The sequence below is a fragment of the Seriola aureovittata genome, chromosome 21, assembly GCF_021018895.1.
Source record: "Seriola aureovittata isolate HTS-2021-v1 ecotype China chromosome 21, ASM2101889v1, whole genome shotgun sequence".
NCBI classification, from domain to species: Eukaryota; Metazoa; Chordata; class Actinopteri; order Carangiformes; family Carangidae; genus Seriola; species Seriola aureovittata.
The window spans coordinates 5793934-5801421 of NC_079384.1; the positions used below are offsets into that span (position 1 = coordinate 5793934).

Below are 7488 nucleotides of genomic sequence, written 5' to 3' on the forward strand. Positions count from 1 at the left end.
CAGTGGCAGGGGTCAACTAGCTGGAAAACGCTCAGGTGCCCAGGACAAGGACAAAGCAGAATATGGCTCGTGTCATTGCCTCTGGATCTGCCTGAAGTGTTTTTGTACAGAATTAGAGGCTGATCAGCATAATATCAAGGCAACAAACTCGACTGCAAAGATTTGATTTTGAAGTTAAAACTCAATAGTAAGATGCACTGAACAGGCTGTTTGTTCAGCCTGTAGTTACTGCTGCATCGCCTGCACATTTTGCAGTTTTAAACACAATAACGTTGCTGATTTACAATCAAGGTTCTCACTAGTTTTTGAAACAATGGGTCTCTGAGTCCAGACACATGTAGACAAAAGCAGGCTTCTCGTTTCTGGCCCACCACTGTTGATTCTGTCGACTCGAGCGACAGCTGGCTGATTTTATCAGTTAACATTATAGCTATCTGGCTAATTAATCTAACGTTAGTCACTGGCAGATTTTTGTCTCCTTCTTGACTTTCTAGTTTTAAAACTAAGGGGGTCTTAATTATACAATTATGCATATGTTACATAGATGGTAATGTGGTAAAAGACGTGTTCCAGGAAAAAGTCATCAGCATCTTCACCAGTTGATAATCTACAGTAAAAGACATGGAAATGAGAGAAAAAGAGATATTTTATTCTGTTTAGCTTCTTAGCATAATGTTTATAATAATATATTTATAATAGTATATTTTTACTTTTAATACTAGAAAAATAGAGTGCTTTTAGAATGTGGACTAATAGCCTATCTTGGGTGATGGTAGTTATTGGTGCTGGAGAGTAATGTCCACAAATCAGGACAGAGTCACTAACATTAACCTATAGCATAGCGACAGTGTCATCTTAGACTCCAATTTATATTTTAAAGGGCCCATTAAGTTTTCTCTGCTGCAGAATGAGGTCTCTTGCCGGGAGCAGATGGTGGTGATTGTTGCTTGACAAGAGCTTTGCCCATCATTGTCTTTAGAATCCAAGAGTTTAAAACACCCTGTCTGAGCAGCGCTATGTCTTCAGGTGAGTCACTATGGGAAAGTGACAGAACGTGGGCTAGCTGGTTAGCATGCTGATTTCAGTGGAGGAAAAGACGTGATAGAGACACAGAGTTAACATTGGTGTTGCTTTCCACTGTTGAAAGGAATTAAGTTTGATGCTGAACTTGCAATGTCTCTTTCTAGACTGCTAAGCTAATGCTAACGCTGGCTATGTAGCAACAGCAAAACTTACAAATAGATCCTTTAAACATCATATAGATAATGTGACCAAAACTGCCTTTTTTTTTAGTCTTGGGAATATTGCAAATATTTTTAATTTTGAAAGATGCAGCAAAACTAATTCATGATTTTATAGTTGACTTCACTGATGTAATGCTCTCTTTAGAATTCATATCCAGTCTTGGTTTCTCTGCACTCGTTCCCTGTTTGTTTTAGACTTATTTTTAAGTGTTTTTACTTTAAAGCTCTTATCAGGTTACGAGCAGCCTACATTACAGACAGTTTGATATGTTACCGTCCCCCCCTGTGCCCGTAGCTCATCTGTCGCTGGTCTTCTAGAGGTTGGAAATTTAGCCAATAAGATAAGAAATATTGGGAATGCAGCATTTTTCTTTCTTTCATTTTTTTTCCTTTACTTTGCCACAAAAGTATTGAATTTACTACTATGACATATCAGACAGGCCAACTCAGTATGTAAGCAATGCTTCAAACTCATGTAGTTATTGTATGATATACTCCTTGGCCTTTGAAGTAACACAGCTGTTTACACTTTAGCGCTTGTCTTTTGTTTTTAATATTCTGCTGAACCTGAAGATACGTAACTGTTACTAACGATAATTTATAAATATTCTCCTTGCGTTAGCTTCCCTCACCCATCTAGATATGTAAGTGTTTAAATGTCATTTCAGCTTAAAATCTCATTACCAGTGTGTTAGTGGATGCCACACAAAGTCAACTGTGAAAAAATAACCAGGAAATCCATCTCTGCCTGTCTAAGATCACATCACTATCTATTTGTTTATCCCTCAGAATGTATCAACAAACCAAATTAAAGCTCATATCTTTGTGCTCCAGGCCTCCCAGCATTATTTCCAATCAGGGAGAGAATTATTCAGCGCCGTGCAAAACGGTGAGGCTGCATCACCAGCATGGGAGGGTACAGTAAGGACAAGATTAAATATTAATTGTGTAGTTATTTATACTGCACATTCTTATTTATCTCACCTGTGGAAATGCATGCAGGCTGTGCTGGGCAAGAGCCCTCATTTCTGTTGGGCAACTATCAAGCCACAAAAATATCAGCACTAAAAATACATTTCAGGCAGTACAGAAAAAAAAATTGTAATTTCATTCATATTCAAGTTTTATACCGTCGTGTAACTAAATATGTGATCCACTGCTGCTACCTCTGGTGTTATCGTTCACACAGGGTGTGAACGGAGCAGGTGACACTGAAACCAGCTGCCTGCTGCTTCTGCTGGACTCAGAAGTAGATGAGGGTCAAATCTTGTATCTTTGATATTAAAACAAGTCTTTTTTTTGGCTGCACCACTGACGTTTATTCTCAGTTTATCAGGTGAATCATAAAATATGAGGTCGTACATGTTGAATCCTCTAGGAATGTTAATTTTCATTTGTCAAATGTTCAGGGTTGTAGCTATTGTTGAAGATACTAAGGTTAATTCGTAACCATGACCATGGTATTTCTACAATCCTCGCTGAGTCACGTAGTTTGAGGTTAAACTCTCCACAAAGAAATACCTCTGAAAAAAATATGCCAACATTTTTACATTTCAAACTCTCGGCTTATATAAAGTAATTTTGAGTTGCTGAGTGTCCAACTGCACTCATTGGTACAGAAAACTATAAGTCAAATGAATACACTACTTCCCTGCTGTGTTTCCTGTAAATTTAATCACAGGCTGGATGCGTCATTTCAGACAACCTACTCTTTAGCTGCTGTATCATCGTCATCGGCTGTGTCTAATGTTTACAGTTTAATAATTTTACACTCAACATCAAATCTGCAAAATGAACAATTTTTAACCACTAACTTTTCCCACAAGGTTCTGTTTTTGCTATCAATGATAACAAGTGTCAGTTTCCCTTAAAAAAACAAACAAACAAACAAAAAAAAACAACAGTGATGTCCGCTGCAGGTCCATTAATTCTGGCACTTTATTATTATTTCGCCTTTTTCTTCTCACACTCGTCTTTCAGTGCCTTTGAAGGTTGAAGGTCCCTTTTCATCCGCAAATGCCAACATGAAGCGTATTGTCACCAGCTGTTCTTTCCCTCTGCTCTTCTCCTGTCACTTCCCTCCCTCTCTCTCTGCTTCTCACCGCGCTGCTTCGACAGGCTGCCGAGCCAGAATTATACACCAGGTCAGGAATAATGAGTCGGTTTGGAACATTTTCTCATATTTATCAAGATGAACTTGCTGATCCCCAGCCTCTCCAACCGTCTCTCTTATTCAGTTTGTTGTCTCCCAGTTTTAGAGGAGTTCGCAGCTGTGTTGCCTCAGACTCAAAATGACTCTCTCAAACTTCAGATTTTTCATATCACAGAAAATGGAAATTTTGGAGGGTTATATGTAAAAAAATAATGGCTTCCTGGTGAGTCAGTTGACACCTGCTTCATCTGAGTCCAGCTTTCCTGGGACCTATTTCTTTGGTCTCTGCTTCTTTTCTGCTACGATCAAGTAAAAGTTTAGAAAGTAACAGAGATAATAATAAATACCAAATTTGAGCTTCTTAGTCTTTATTTTCTAAGTGTTTCTAAATTTCTCTCTGCCCCATTTGTTAAAGACCTACAAACCCCCTTTTCCCACCTCAAACGAATATCACAACTGTTTTTTACCAGCAGTCTCGTGGAAGAGACATTCATTGACTTTCAATTACTAAATATGGGATGTAACTGGCCTAATATGGAAATCTTGTAAAACATTTTGCTGGGGCCAGTGAAATGGGATTTGTGCTAGAGGTGAACATGGGTTCTTGCAATTGTAAGGTAATGGAGGATATATCCTTCCACGTCTCGGGCAGACAAAGGGATTTGCTTTTACTGAAAATCTTTCCGACCTTGTTCCAAACCCATTTGGAGGTGTAAATTCACCACGCTTCACTTTCAGAAGTCAAATTTACCACAACTCCCTTGATAATTTCTTCCGATCCATTACCCAGCATGCTGATGTGTTGTGTTGTTTGTAGCCACCGTGCAGCTGTGTCTGCTGCAAAACATACAATCAACCGGAGGCAGGCCTAACAGACACAGAAGAATTTATTTGGTAAACAGGGTTTTATTTGATTTCCTGTTGTGCGGCGGTGTACAGTAGTGGAAAACGATACTGTGTTCATTAGTTTATGTGCATTAGCAATGGAACCTAATGGTTTATGCATACAAGGCCACCGGCGGAGGGCTCGGATGATTTAGGATGATGCTCATTTTATGGAAATCAAAGCAAGAAATAAGAATAGTTCTCGTAATGCACAGATGCCTCCCCTCCTTCTGGTTGTCTCTGTCAAGACAATTCTATGCCTCCTTCACCCTTCCTCACCCTCTTTCTCCTTCAGTCTCTCTTTCACCTCCCCTCCATCCCCTGCTCTTGTTGCTGTCAGAACGCATTAGGACGTTGCTAACGAGTGACTTAAATTAGGATCCCCTGCAGTCCTATCCAGGTGTGGGTAATGAGGTGGGAAGACAGGAGATTGGGGCTCCTCCTCCATTCTTTCACTAAACAAGAGGGGAACATCATTCAGTGTGTATGAGCAATACATCAGAAATATTTCCCTATGTCCCTTAAGGTGTAACGAGGTTATGTGCTGGTAATATGACAGACAAAATGAGCTCAAGTGAGTGGAAAAACACACATTTTTGGACATAAACCTATACACAGCACAAGCACTGACACTGTGGGAGTCATAGCAACTGTGTCATGGGTATATGTATCACTGTGGATTTATGGAAACTACTGCTGAAATGCGCTAACATATACAAGCTTAATGATATGGAAATTGAAGTCTTACGTTCGTGAAATGCAGCCATGACTTCTCTTCTCAACGTCATCAGTTAGATCTGAGCTCTGACGGCTGATGGGCTGTGATCTGTTATCGTCCCTGTGGCCTGGCCTCTCACAGACAGGCTAAATAGGTGGTCTCCCTCCACTGGAGGTGGAAATGAATCTGGCCTCAGATCCCCACTCCTTTCTGCTCCCTCTAACACCCTGCTTGTCTCCCCGTCTACCTATCTAGGCCATCTCACTTTGTTTGACGTGACGAGTGCGAGCAGCGGATGTGTGTATGTGTGTATGTGTGTGTGTGTGTGTGTGTGTGTGTGTATGTGTGAGGACATGTGTGTATATCTGTGAGCCAAAGCCTCAACTTTCCAAACCTACAGAATGATCAATTGCAGCACAATTTTATTGAATCCAATTACCTTCGATTCTTTCTCTGGCTGATCCGATGCTCTTGAAGCAGCAAAGTCAGCTAAACACTTTTTTCCAGCTCTTCATCACTGTCCATCAAGCCGCCATGATTTATCAGGAACAACAAAGGCCTTAACAGAGTGACATAGTCACAACTGATGGCCATCTGCCTTGCATAAAGTTTTGGGAAAACTAATCTGATTACCATCTCTCCTCGCTGCCTCAGCATGTTTCTAGTCCAGGAGCTGTTACTGCTTGAGTTACAGTGGGAGAAGCAGAGACATGGACCTTGACTTTCCATATATACATGTAATAAGGTTCACTGGTTGTCTTGTCTGTCTGCTGGGTTGTTAAGCTGTCATTCCAGACATATACACAGCTTCTCCTCTCAGCCTCTGCACTCTTTCATTAAACCTTTTTTTCGGTATTTCCTGTGAGAGGATAAGTCAACTTGGTAGGTAGCACTCATATCAATGCAGATGCTGTAGCGGCTGTGAGCAAGTCCTGGATCTGAGAGAATCTGCTGAGAAAGGCCAAAATGAGACTGCCATTTCAAAAACAAAAACTAATAAAACACAAATCTATCATTAATTGAACTGTGAAGTTAACTGAAGTAGTTTATTTTTAGAAGATTTTTTTTCCCCCATTTTCCCTTCCTTCATCTACTTTTTCAGTTAGTGACTGTCAGTAGTTTCCAGAATGAGTTTCAACATTGCCCAGCGAATATACAACTAGTTACTGTCAGTCAAATGTGCATTTCAATAAAACTAGTTAGCCTACCTAGATACCTGCATTATTCCCTGTACCATTATTGTTGAATCACAGGAATGGTGAATGTTGGTGAAAAGTCCCTTTAGTCTTCAATTCTGAAAAGTGAAGCAAAAAAATTTACTATAACTTTAGTACAATCAAATTCCACTGTAAATATGCTAACTGTTTTGCTACTACATAACATAATCAGTTGTTAGTTGCTAGTCTGTAGCTGGAGCTAGGAAGCCGCAGTTACAGCTACATGTTCCTAATAAACTAACAACTGAGTGTATATTAGTAATTATCAGTTGTGTGCACAGACTGCAAAGTGCCTGACTGGAATTAATTGGTTGATTTCGGTGCTGAACTGATTCACCTGGCAGCCTAAAGATGCTCTTTAATGTAATAATTTTATCATATATTATTATATTATACATATTATTATATTATGTTTTACCCCTCCCCATTTAAAATGTAACATGTTTATTCAGAGACATTTTAACCGACTTACGTTGTACTTTTATCGGAGTACATTTGTACACAGTGATTTTACTTCTACTGTAGTAAAATGTCTTTTCATTTACAGTAGTGACCGTTGACGTGCTGACGTGCTGACGTGCAGCGTGGCGTCTCATCTCCAGTCTCTCCAGGAGTTTCTGTTACTGGCAGAGTTTATTGCTGCTCTGTCTAAACACAGTTAATGTTGTTGTTTTCTTCATCACAGTGACGAACTATCTGCTGTACATTTAAACTTACACTAGTTCTGCTCCAGCATCCAAAGCTCTCTGTTCCTTTTAGCGACTTTCACTAATTCAGCAGTTGATTACATACTGTTCAGATCAGCTAGTTACATTAGCTTAGCAGTTAGCGCTAGCTTCTTTCTCTCTCTTGCCCGGTGTGTCTTGGACCTACAGATGAACTTGTTCATCAGAGTGTGGTGTTGTTGTAACTTCAGTGTAGAGGACTGTGATGTTTATTACAACTTCACGATGTCTGCTGTCTTACCTTCGACTTAGGACTTCATGATGTCTGCTGTCTTGCCTTTGAAACTTAGCTCCGCTCGTTAACCGCAGCCGCTCTCGTCTGTGACCGTCTGTGTACACAGCAGCCTTGAGCGTGATAGGCTATTACGTCGAGACGTAGAACCAATCAGATGGAGCTATGGGCGGGACATCGTGACACACGTTTGTTGAGTTTACTGTCAGATCTCCCAGTCCGTTTTTTACAAAAACAAACACTGGGGTCAATATGAATGTACCAGGTTTGCTGAACTGCTTGAGAAGTTTCCAGACAATTAGCAGACTCACCTAT

General features: G+C 40.1%; 1 long non-coding RNA gene across 1 annotated transcript; it reads right to left on the minus strand.

Annotated features, from left to right (window-relative positions):
* Window positions 1–2553: 2553 nt before the first annotated feature.
* On the minus strand, window positions 2554–7272 carry LOC130162041 (uncharacterized). Its single transcript, XR_008826216.1, has 4 exons — window positions 7183–7272; window positions 6208–6293; window positions 5030–5947; window positions 2554–4736 (listed from the first exon to the last, which is right to left on the minus strand). It is a non-coding gene; the product is annotated as an uncharacterized LOC130162041 (long non-coding RNA).
* Window positions 7273–7488: the final 216 nt, after the last annotated feature.